Source organism: Eschrichtius robustus, chromosome 3 (genome assembly GCF_028021215.1).
Source record: "Eschrichtius robustus isolate mEscRob2 chromosome 3, mEscRob2.pri, whole genome shotgun sequence".
Classification (NCBI taxonomy): domain Eukaryota; kingdom Metazoa; phylum Chordata; class Mammalia; order Artiodactyla; family Eschrichtiidae; genus Eschrichtius; species Eschrichtius robustus.
The window spans coordinates 13,418,101-13,430,366 of record NC_090826.1 but is presented as its reverse complement, the minus strand read 5'-3'; the positions used below and the strand labels follow the sequence as shown (position 1 = coordinate 13,430,366).

At 55.0% G+C, this 12,266-nt stretch overlaps 1 protein-coding gene across 4 annotated transcripts in view; it reads right to left on the bottom strand.

Moving 5' to 3' along the window:
* The window catches only part of ARHGEF10L (Rho guanine nucleotide exchange factor 10 like), a 143,324-nt gene extending 131,544 nt beyond the window's left edge, over positions 1 to 11,780 (bottom strand). For 2 of the 4 annotated variants that reach the window (XM_068539015.1, XM_068539022.1), the window contains exon 1: positions 11,673 to 11,780. The gene's annotated coding sequence lies outside the window, so the exon portion shown is untranslated. Of the gene's footprint in view, positions 1 to 1,601; positions 1,779 to 2,569; positions 2,652 to 11,672 lie in introns of all 4 variants that reach the window. The other 2 variants (XM_068539016.1, XM_068539017.1) reach the window with 2 other exon arrangements.
* Positions 11,781 to 12,266: the final 486 nt, after the last annotated feature.

Here is a 12,266-nt window from a genome sequence, read left to right as displayed (position 1 = left end):
GTGACTCATCCGTTGAGTGTTTCCAGATTGGACCCCAATCACCATCGCTCAAGGGTGGATGGATAGGGTGGATTTTTCCATCTGGGGTCCCAGAGAGCCGGTTTTACCAAGAGCTCCGTACGATGGGCCACGAGGCAGGACGGATCCCGCACAGACCCTTAGCACTGCCTCTGGGTTTTTAAGTCCAGTTCTCGTATAAAGGTAACTGTATAGCCTGGCCCTCGGGAAAGTTAGCTAACCTCTTTATTCCTCAGTTTCCACACCTGCAACGTAGCTAATAATACCCACCTCCCTGGTGAGCACACCATTCAGTTAATACGCAAAGCGGCCAGCTCAGTGCCTGGCACACAGGGCGCTCCATCAATGCTTAGATCATAAGCTGCTATCTAACTATAGGGCTCTCTGAGTTGTTTTCTCAATTCAATCTCCCCCTGCCTCCCAGGCAACAGAGGACAGGAAGTAGAAAAACGTGGCAGATGTTTGACTCTTGCCGACTCCCAGAAATCTGAAATCCTATACTCGTGGATTATTAGAATTGGTAGAGACCCTAGATTCTCCACCTGCTCATTTTGCAGAAGAGGAAACTGAGGCTTAGGGTCAAGTTAGAGGCAGGATGAAATGTTGCCCAAGCTTTCCTAGCTGGTTTGAGGAAGAGGTGGGATTAGAACCCAGGTGACGGGCTCCCAGTCCGGTGGTCTTCCTGAGGCCCTGGGGTAGCGAAAGGGCAGAAGGCCAGTATCCCTGGGATGCTGGGATTCTTGTCCCAAGTCTGCTCCAAGTGGCTGTGAGATGATGAGCAAGGGGCCTAGGCCCACTGGGGCTCCAAGGCCTCGTGATAAAACTTACGGGGTTGGACTAGATTGGGGTGCCCCAAAGTGGGGGTGGCCAGAAAGCTGGAGCCCCAGAAGATTCTATCAGGTGATTTGCCAAGGAAGTTTGACAGGGACCAAAGGGGTTTCAAGGGAGGGCTCCAGAGTCAGACGGATCAGTGTTCAAGTTCTGCCACTTACAAGTTGTATGACTTCAGGTGAATTACCCTCTCTGTTCCTCGGCTGCCCCATCTGTAAAATGAAGATAACCCTACATACCTCAAAGGTTGCCACACGAACTGAAAGAAGATAATGCGTGCTGCCTGGCACACTTGAGGCCCTCAGTGAAAAACACCGGTTATTTTTTCAATCCCTCGGGAGCACGTTTACTATTATCCCTCCCTCACAGATGAGGTAGCCAAGACTCCAGAGAGGCAAGACACCTGCCCAAAGTGACGGGACTCACAGGAACAGGGCTCTGGGAACCGCTCCCCATCTCTTCCAGCCTCCCGAGAAGGAGGCCTCTGCCTGGCATCAGTAAAATACAGCCATCCTCCCCAGCGGAGACCGCCGCCCTTGCTGGCCTCCCATGACCTGGCCCAGCCCCAGAGAGTTTTCTCATCACTCACTGGGGAGGAAGCCAGTTCCCCAGGAAACTGCTTAAACATGGGGCCCCAGCTCCTGGGAAGGCCGGACTCCCAGTTCCCAGCAGCAGCCCAGCTCCTCCCTCCCAGAAGTCCCACCCAGCCTCTGAGACCGGCAAAAGGACAACATTTAAAGGCACAGGGGGACCTGCAGGTGGTGACGGTCCACTGGAGCCTCCTGTGAGCCCCTCGCAGAGGTTACTTGCCACCTGCTTCCACCTTTGAGACCCTGGTTGTTTCACTCAAGAAACCAGCAGGAGCCTGGATGCCGTGTCATGCTGCGTGACCTCAGGCAAGTTGCTTAACCTCTCTGAGTCTCGGGAACCTTTTTAGACAAGAGAAATGAGCAGAGTTTGGGAAGCACGAAGAAAGCAGCAAGAGCCCGCAGAACAACCTAGGAATCAGAGGGCCTGTAACGGCCTCTAAATGTCTCCCTGATGTCTCCTGTCCCTTCCACCTCAGCCCCCACCAGGACAAAAAGTGCTGACCACGCTGATCGTGCCCCTCCCCAGCTAGAAACAACTGAATGGCTCCCCATGGTCAAGATAAAGTGCAAGCTCCTAGCGAGACGGACAGAGTTCTCAAGTGGTGTTCCTGACCGCACCCCTCCTGACCTCGCAGGGCCCTACTTTGCACTCACCCCCAGCCTCTGTACACACCTGGGACGCTTCCCTCTCCCAGAACCAACTCTGCCTCTAGGCTGCTTCGCCCAGCACTCCCTGGGAAGCTCCGGTGAGCCCCTGTGCCTGGGTCGGGCACTCTCCTTTCCCTCCACGGTTACCTGTCTGCTCCCCCAACCCCAGATAGGTGGTCACCGTATTGCACTCATCTCCAGCTCCTAGCCCAGTACCCGGCTCCCAGGGGGTGTCCAGTAAATATATGCTGGGAGGAGAGGAATGCGAGGACAAGCAACTGAGAACAAATTAACGAATCCACGAGCTGTGGCGTCCTCTTCTGCAAAACGGGCGTGCGTGGGAGAAGCAGCTGGACTCGCTGGGTGCGGACCCTCACCCCCCTTTTGTGGCTGGCACAGGCTTGCTGGGTGGTATTTCTCCTCTCGGGACCCCTCTCCCCGCTGTAGAGGGAGGACAATAACGGCACCCGCACCTCACTTACCGTGAGGACTCAGCGACCTAATCCTCCCAGAGTGCTCAGTCCAGTGCCTGGCACGAAGAGGTGAGTTCCTTGCACTTGACCTCTGGGGAAGAAAAGTAGGAGACGGGCGTGACACGGGGCGCTGAGCTCCTGCTGCAGGGTCCGAGTGTCCTTGACACCACCCTCCCAACTGGCTTGGATGCTGCCCCCGTCTGCTGGCACGGGACCCACACCCGAGCAGCCCAGTGCCCCGGAGAACGTGAGCCCCACTGAGTCGGGAATGAGGGCTCAGCCCCTCTGTGCCATCTCAGACCAACCACTGACCTCTCTGATCCTTTCTGTCTATACAAAGGCGGGCTGAGGCTGCTTCCGTCATTGTGGGGACCCAGCCATCTCTGCCTGTTCCTTTAGTGGCCGCAGAATGACCTCTCCCGGGGGGAGCAGTCTTGGGGGGCCTTTACCTCACCGTCCTCTGGTCCAGGTTTCATTAAGAAACATGAGGCCATCAGATGGGACTGTCCCCAACTTCTCCTCATGTATAATCCAAATCTATCCCATCTTCTCCCATTTCCTAAGAGCATCCTGGCTCCCATCAAGGGCCAATGCCTCCCCCCCACTCCCACATCATCACACTGGGTACCACCCTCTCTCATTCGCCTAAAGATCCGGTTCCCGTAGCTGCCCCCTGTGTCTTGTCCCCTCTCGGAGCAGTCCTGGCCACCAGCACAAACCACTCTCCTGGGTCCCCCCACTTCCCCTCCACCCGAGACATCTTTTTCCAACCCCCCTTTGCCTGGCCAACATCTCAGCGCTGTCCGCACACGCTGTCTCTCCTTGCTCCCCTCCCGTCGTCCCAGCCACTCCCACTGCAGATTCCAACCCCATCCCTCCTCCAAAAGTGCCCTTATAAAGGCCCAAACTGCCTCCGTGTTTCTGTCTGGTCTTACTTCCACTCTCAACGGCCTGCAGCCCTGTGGCCCACCAGCTCTCTTCTGCAACAGGTCCCGTGGCGTGGCGTGGCGTGGCGGCTTCCCAGAGACCCCACTCTCCCTCCCTTCTCCTGCTAGCACCCTGGCTGCCCCTCCTTGGCCTCCTCTCCTGGATCCTCCTCCTCCACCTGGCCTCTGGGTGGTCCCACCTGCGCCATCTATATGCTAATGACACCCAGCCAAGGGGCCCCCACCTCTCCCGTGGACTTCTAAGCCAGCCTCTCAACGTGAACCTGTCCCCAGCTGGATTCCTGGATTCTCCAAAGCCATGCTCTCAACCCCCTCAGAACCACCTTTTTGTAATGACACCACCACCCACGTAGACACTCAAAAGAAGATTCTAGAAGTCTTGGCTCCTCTTGATTCCTCTCTTTCCCTCAGCCCCTGTGACCAATCCACCAGCAATTCCAGCCGATTCTTTCTCTAAGTCTTCTCTCCAGCTCCATGGCCACCTCTCATACCCGAGCCACCCGAGCCTTTCCTCCGGGCCCAAGTCCACCCGGGTGCCCACAGCCGGTTCTCCTCCTGCAGCCAGAGGGTCCCTTCCTGAGGCGAGTCGGGGCCCACAAGGCTCCAGTAGGCTGCGGGAGGGGTCAGCGGGGCGGGATGCAGGCACGCGGTCACCAGTCACCTGCGGGCGAGGCCTCCCCTTTCTCATCTATGAGGCCATCCCTCACCCTCCAGCATCCACTCCAGTGCTTCCCCGTCATAGGCACTCAGTTATTTCTGAATAAATTATCTGAAGAAAACATAAATTTCTTTCCAGAGCTATTTATAGCTGGAATCTTGGGATTGTATTTCATGAATAAAGGTATTTACAGGAAACTAAAAAGAAACTGCTGATGGCTTCCTGCTGCACCTGGATTAGCCATCCTAACTGCTTGCCTTGATCCACATGGCCCTCCACAGCGTCTCCTTATACTGCCCTCCCCGCCTTGGCCGCTGCAAGCCCTGGGCTTTCTCCTGCTCAGACCAGCCAAGATCATTCTGACCTCAGGGCCTTTGCATGTGCTGTGCACCTGCCTGGAACACGTTTCCGTCTGCTCTTTGCAGGGGGAGGGGGAGGGGGCGGTCCTCCCTCGTCATTTGGGACTCAGCTTAAATGCCTCTCCTCAGAGGGGCCCTCCTCACCACCTCCAGCTGACGAATTCTGCACCACTAACCCCCACGTACACCCCCTCCTCTCCCAACAGCCTCCCCCCAGCCCCTGCTATTCCCATCCTACCACATTAGGTTGTTTCCTTGGCAGGACTAATTCCATGACATGCGGTTACTTTAACTCGTTTGTCTGGCTTTTCTCTCTTCCACCATCACATAAGATCCACAAGGGCAAGGCTACTTACAACTGGCCTGGTCACTGTGGTAAGAACCACCAATTCTGCCAGGACAGTGGGCCAGGCACTGTCTTGAGCAGTGTACTTGTATTACACCCTTTTTACAGATGAGAAAACTGAGATACAGAAGGGCCAAGTGAGTTACCCAAGGTCCAGCATAGAAAGAGGCCCAGCAGGGACTTCCCTGGCCGTTGTGGTTAAGACTCCACGCTTCCACTGAAGGGGGCACAGGTTCAATCCCTGGTCAGGGAACTAAGATCCCACCTGCCACGTGGTGCAGCCAAAAAAAAAAAAAAAGAAAGAGGTCCAGCAGGAAGCAGGGTACCATTTACCTGCGCCCCCTTCACGCCCAGCACAGACCCAGCCCTTTGTGGGCCCTAAATTGGTACTTGCCGAATGATCAGATGAATCGCTGAATAAATGAATGTTATACACTGCAGTACTAAGACAGGTTGTCTTCAGGTGGCGCAACAAGGGGCATTTTAATCTTCTTCTCCCTGTATATTCCAAGTTTTTTTCAATGGTCACATAATACACGCATAATTTAAAGTAAAATAAACCCTTATTTTAAAAGAAATTCAAAGGTTCTGGGTAACGTCTGGGTTCCAGAATATTTTTCTTCGATTTCCAGAGACGGTTACTCCTCTACTTAATTTAAACCATTGTTTTTCTAGGGAAATTGAATAAAAAGCCCGTATTTTTAGAGCTCGCTCCAAGTCTGCCCACTTCAAACAATGAAGAGAGGGCAGTGATGGGAGCTGGTTCCCGCCTCGCCTCGCGTGCTCAGGGCTGGAATTCAGGGATGCATACCAATCAGGAAGCCGCTGGGAGGGGGGTCCTGCAGAGGCCAGGCTCTCAAGTAGGAGGGGGTCCAGACCCAGAAATGCCACCTCGCCTCAGGCCCGATGTGCAGTCATGGACAGGGGTCACCCCAAGCCACCTGCACTGCCCCGGACTGGCGACGTCCCTGCAACGAGGTGGTGGTGAGGCCGGGGCCAAGGCCACCCTCCCAACAGGTCAGTGGAAAGATGAGCCGCTTGGCAGGGGGTTCTCTCTCGACGGACAGGTCAGGAAAAGGTAAAGCTCGTGGCTCAGCACCAGCCTCTGACCAAGGGGTGGGCACAACCTGCACTGCTGGCCAAGCGATCGATTGCCCGCCCCGAGTTCCCACGGCATGTGGAACCCGCTGCCAGGGTCTGTCAGAGGCACAGAGAGGCCAGGCCCTGGAAGGGGTGGCACGGCTCCAGGGCACAGGGTTGAGAGCTGGGGCTCTGGGCAAACAGAACAAGGTCAAGCAGCGCTGCTTTCGCTCCTCCGCGCTACATGTCTCCGGGCAGGCAAGATAACTTACCTGAGCTGTAAAACGGAGCTGATGATACAGCCCACTTGTCAGGACTGCCGAGGACCAAACAAACTCCTGCGAGCCCCGCACCCGCCAATGAGCCTGCCACTCCGTCAGTATGAGCTATTACAATCAGCACTCTCCATAAACACGAGCCATCGTTATACGAGCACTTTCCAGACACCAGGACTAGCGGTCCATCTGGGCACCGAGTTCTATTCTAGGCCTTGACCCTAAACCACAGGGTGATGAACCCAGCTATATGGGAGGGAAAACACACGTTCACTTCCAACGAAGAAGGGCTGAGTGTTTTGAGATTCCAGACATGTGTCGAATCTTCTCTTCCACCCCTCCTCAAAGGGCAAAGGGGAAAACAGAACAAAGGGGGACTGTAGAAAGAGCTCAGGGCCCACCTGGTTCGAATCCTGCCACTTATACTGTGGCCTTGGGAAAGTCACTCAGCCTCTTTAAGACTCAGTTTCCTTATCTATAAGATGGGGTAATAGTACCCACCTGCAGGATCAGTGTGGGAATTAAATGAATTGATGCATGAAAAAAGTCTGCCACATACAGGCATTAAAGTAACATGAGTTGTCTTTAAACAAACAAGCTCCCAATTATCTGCCTAAATGAAGGGCAGAAGTAGCAGAGGTAATCAAAATACTGGATAACCTAAATAACCGTTACTTTTAGCTTTGGGGTGGAGGGAGGGCAGCAGACCCACCTTCCCAATTCTGTATTTTTTTGGCCTGATAATAAAATGGAATTTTTTTTTATGAATCCACCAGCCACAGATGCTAGGGCTGGAACAGCAGCAAGCTTGAGGATAACAAGAAACTACCCGGAAAACTTAAAGACTTTCAGGGGAGGGGGTGATCCGCAGAGCACGATGCCCCTGGCAGAAGGGGGCTGGCAGCGTTCCTTTGCTGGTACCCAGGTGATGCTGTGCGCTCTGACTTGAGAAAGGTTCAGGACTTCCCCTGCTCTGCCACCAGCTCTGCAGACTCCTGGTTCACCTGACACCTGAGCCAGACTGAACTTCCAACAGCTCGTGCCTCCGAGCCTTTGCACATGCTGTTCCTTCCACCCAGACCCTTGCCCTCTCCCCACCCATTCTTCTGCTACACTCTGCACACACCCCCGCTGTATGTAACTGTGCTCATGCCCCTCTCCCAACCAGGGCTCTCAGACTGTACAAGAGCTACAGCCTGCCCGTTCAACAGTCTGACTCTACTCTGTCCCTGAATCCATATGGATGGGTCCTGTCCACTGTTGCCCAAGCCACCCCCAGACAGCTCTAGCCACCCGAGTCCCGGCCATCACACCTTCACCAGCCCCAAGCTATTTGACTCGTCCACAGTCTCTCCTCAGGCACCCTAACCACTTTGCCTCCCAGCTACCTGAGTCATCTTGAGTGTGGTTTTTCAATCAATGGCAAAGCAGGCTCTCAATTAACTGAAACTTATCCTCATGCCACGTCCCCTCTTCTTGGTGCATGGGAAGATAAGTCAGTTTCTGGAGTGGAGAGCTCATTTGAGGGCCACTTATAACCCTACCATCATAGCAGACCCAGCCCAGCAACTGCCACTCTCACTGTGACGACCCTGAACCAGCCCTGGATTGTTGTCACATGAGAATGCAAGCTCCAGGGGGGGGGCTGTGCTCAGGGAGCTCACTGCTAGATTCCCATGGTGTGCTGGTAAATGTTTAACAGCTGGTTCTCCACAGGGGGGAGAACTGGGACACCTGCAGCGTTTTCCAATTTCTGTGGTATAAATGCTCTCACTGTGGCCACTTTGAAGCTACAAGGTGAGACCGCTGAACAGAGTTGGGAAGAGATGGCAGGAGCACACCCATATGTACATTACATCCCCGACTTACAAAGGTTCAACTTAAATTTTTCAACTTTATGATGGTGTGAAAGCGATACGCATTCAGTGGAAACTGTACTTGGAATTTTGAATTTGGATCTTTTCCCGGGCTGGTGACATGCAGTACAACACTCTCGTGATGCAGGGCAGGGCAGCAAGCGGCAGCTCCCAGCCAGCCGTGCAGTCACCAGGGTAAACAGCCGATAACGCTTACAACCATTGTGCACCCAGACAGCCATTCTGTTTCTCACTTTCAGTACAGTGTTCAATAAATTGCGTGAGATATTCAATACTTTATTATAAAATAGGCTTTGTGTTAGGTGATTTTGCCCAACTGTAGGCTAATGGGAGTGTTCTGAGCACGTTCAATGTAGGCGAGGCTAAGCTATGATGTTCGGTAGGTTAGGTGTATTAAATGCAGTTTCCACTTATGAGATTTTCTTTTTTTTAAACATTTTATTTATTTATTTATTTATTTATTGGCCGCACCTTATGGCTTGCGGGATCCTAGTTCCCCAACCAGGGATTGAACCCGGGCCCTGGCAGTGAAAGCGCCGAGTCCTAACCACTGGACTGCCAGGGAATTCCCTCGACTTACGGTATTTTCAACTTACAATATTTTCAACTAACAATGGGTTTATCAGGACCCATCAGAAGTTGAGGAAGATCTGTATGTGTGTATATATATATGTATATACACACACACATACAGACACATATAAAAGGATCTATATATATATATATATATATATATATACACGCACACACACACACACACAAAAGATATAAATAATCACAAATACATAGGTAACTGTGAAAAACAGTGAAATAATCAGGAAGTACTGTATTCTGAGTACTTATTACCCTTGTTTTTGGTATAATTTTTTTAATTGTAAATTTATACACTACAGCCAGTTTACACACTATAAACTTGCAGGTTAACAGCCAACTCGCAAAACGCCTAAAATTTAGCGATCAGATCTCATTCTTCAGTACAGACTCCAGCACACCACTGCCCGGGGCCGGGCACAGGCTGTGAGAGGACGGGTCACTCCTGGGAGCTCATTAGACTAGGACCCCAAAGGAAGGCGACTCAAATGCCCTCCATTGAGGCAAAGAGAGACCAAGGAACTCTTCAGGGACACATGGCAAGAAAGGAGCTGAGCTGGGGCCCAGGCGGCACAGTGGGGGAGGAAGGAGAACTTTGGCCTACTCCACTGTTTATGAGTTTGACTGTCTTTCCTGGACTTGAGGGCAAGGACAGCAGATGAGAATCCAAAGATACTAAAGACAAGCTTGCAGAAGAAAGCAAGGACTGGGCGGTCAGGGAGACCCAGGCTTGAGTCCTTCACTGACTGTGACCTTCGGCAGTCACTTAAATGCTGTGCTTCATCTTCCTCATCTGTAAAATGGGTATGAGCCCATCTTCACTGCCTAATTATCAGGGTGGTTGTAGAAACAAAAAGACAGCAGACATGAAAGAGCAACATAAATCTAAGCTACTATTATCATACATATATATGCAGTACATATCACCCACTTTACCTTTTTAAAACTTATCTAAGAAGATTATATTCTTTCCACTCTGCTCCTTCCCACCGTTTAAAAGATGACATATATGCACCAGCTAGCCCAGCACCTGGCACATACCGGGTTCCATAAAGAGCTTTTAATCTACTGTTGATTTATCTGTTAATTTACTATTTACTTAAATAACAGTAGGCCTTCCTCTTAAATGAACCTGGTACCTGGGTCCCAAGAAGTCCACCAAGTTTCCCCCTCCCCAGACTCCTTCAAAGCTAACCTGTGAAACAGGACAATTTAGGAACCATTAGTTCCTGGGCATCCACATAATCAGCAACCATTTACTGAGCACCTACTGTGTGTCAGGTGCTGGTGATCAAGACAGACATGGCCCTACTCTCGAAGGCTTATAGTCCACCGGGAGGGGTAAAAACCCACCCCGACCGCAGTGAGGGCTCTAAGAGCATCATGAACAGGAATTCTGGAGCCAGCCTGGCTGCCCAGAGAGGAGGAGATCCCTGAGTTAGAAGCGAAGAGTGGAAGGATGGGACCAGCTAAGGCAACGGCCCTCTGGTGGAAGAGGAAGGAGCAGGGGAACTCGGAAAGGCAAGTGTGATGGAGCAAAGTAAGAAAGACGCAGGCACAACCCGAGGCCTCACAAGCCAGAAGAAGAGCTCCATCCCGAGAAGTTTTAACCCAGCCACAGGGAGCTTGGAGATTTCCAGACTGTGCCCTCCTTTCTAGTTTATATACCCGAGGCCTGGACACTGTAGGGCATAGTGCTGGGTGGAGAGACAGAGGGACGGATGGATGCTGCCACTCAGGGCCATTCAGGCAGGGCCTGCAGAGAAGACCTGAGCATGTTAATAAGCCTGCACGACCTGTCCTCTCTCCCCAGCCTCCGAGGAGGAACAGATGGGGTTTCAGCAGGCAGAGCATGACTTCCCCGGACTGAAGGCCTCGGGAAGGCCAAGGCCTCTGAGACAAAGTCTCAGCTCCAGAGCCCGTGGGCAGGGTGGCCCACCCCTACCACCTCCCTGCTGTGGCCCGAGGCAGGGTCCTCAGGCTCTCAAGGCTAAAGGAAGCTTCCTGACCCCCTGCCCCAGGACCCCAGCATGGAAGAGGGAGGAAGAACTCTCCCCAGACTCCCCTACAGCAGGCCTGGCCTCCCTCTCAAAGACCACCCCCGGAGGCCCAGGAGGCTGGTCTTCATCTTCACAGAGCCTGTCCCGGACACACTTTTCTGTCTCCAGAAGTGTCCAGGCCTGACCGGGTTCTGTGGCCGTGGCCTGCCGGCTGACCAGGACATCCTCTCCTCCCACACTCCCCTCCTCCCACACTCCCCTCCTCCAGGAGGCCGCCCCCGTCCAGTCTCTGGGCAGGGGTCCAGGGTGCGAGAGGCGGGCCCAGAGCAGAGGCGAGAAGAGCATCCCTGACTCCACTTAATCCCAGGGACCCTCAGGTCAGTGCAGGGGGGAGCTGAACCACAGTGACAGCAGGACCTGAAGGCCTGGGTGAACCAAAGGGAAAGTGAAGCCCAGGGTGGGGGTGGGGGGATTTCCAAACTGTCCCTGCCAGAACCTGCAGAGGTCACACACACACACAGATGCACAAAAGCCAGACAGGAGTCATGCAGAGGGATGGGACACCCAAGGGACACAGAGTCTCCCATGGGGGGAGGGGACACACACACACGCACACACACACACACACACTAGCAATACAATCGCTCCAATGTCACAGGACATACATACACACAGAGAGGAAACCCCAGCTCCGGGACCTCACCCCCAGAGACACTGAGATACACACTCGCATACACAACCGGGCACACGGAGGAGACCCGGGCTCCGGGAGAGACTCTCCCCCGGAGAATCGGGGACACAAGGATCACGCACGAGCGGAGACCAGGACCACGCGGGAGACCGAGACCCTGGACTCGGCGACACTCGCACAGGGACGCCCACGGCCCCTGAGAGACCCGGAGCCACACGGACACCCTGGCGGGGTCTCGGGGATCGCGGAGCCCCCCGCCCGGCCCCGCGCCCCGCGGGCCGCACTCACCGGCTCCGGCCGCTCGGCCGCGCCTTTGTTGTCCGCGCCGCTCACAAAGGCGCCGGCGGCCGTCCGCACCTCAGCTGCCCCGGCGGCCGCGGGCGCCCATGGCCGGGCCGGCCCAGCCCCGCGCCCCAGCCGCCCGGCCCGCCGCCGCCCGAGCCAATGGCCGCGCCGCGCGCCGCCCGCGAGGTCACGGCCCGGTCCGGGTGCGCCCGCCGCCGCCGCCGCCGCCGCCGCTGCCGAGCGGCCTGGTCCAGCCGCCGCGCACAACGCGACGCGGCGCCGCCCCCGCCCGCCTGCCAGCCCGGCCCGCCGGCCTGCTCGCCGCGGCTGAAGTCACCGCTTAACCCCTGCTGGCCAGGCCGCCGCGCCCGGCGACCCCCGGAAGGCCGGGAGCTCCCCCAACCGGCCCCCACCCCGCGGCCGGAGGAGGGCTTCCATCCCTCCCGCCCACCCAGCGTCTCGCCACACGGGTGGGGAAACCGACGCCCGCAGGGGCTGGGGCACGACCCCCTAGGTCTCAGAGGGCTCCCCAGTCCTTCATCCCCCCGCCGTGTCCCCTACCCCTTCCCCGCTTCTCCCTTGGAAAGGTCCCGGGCC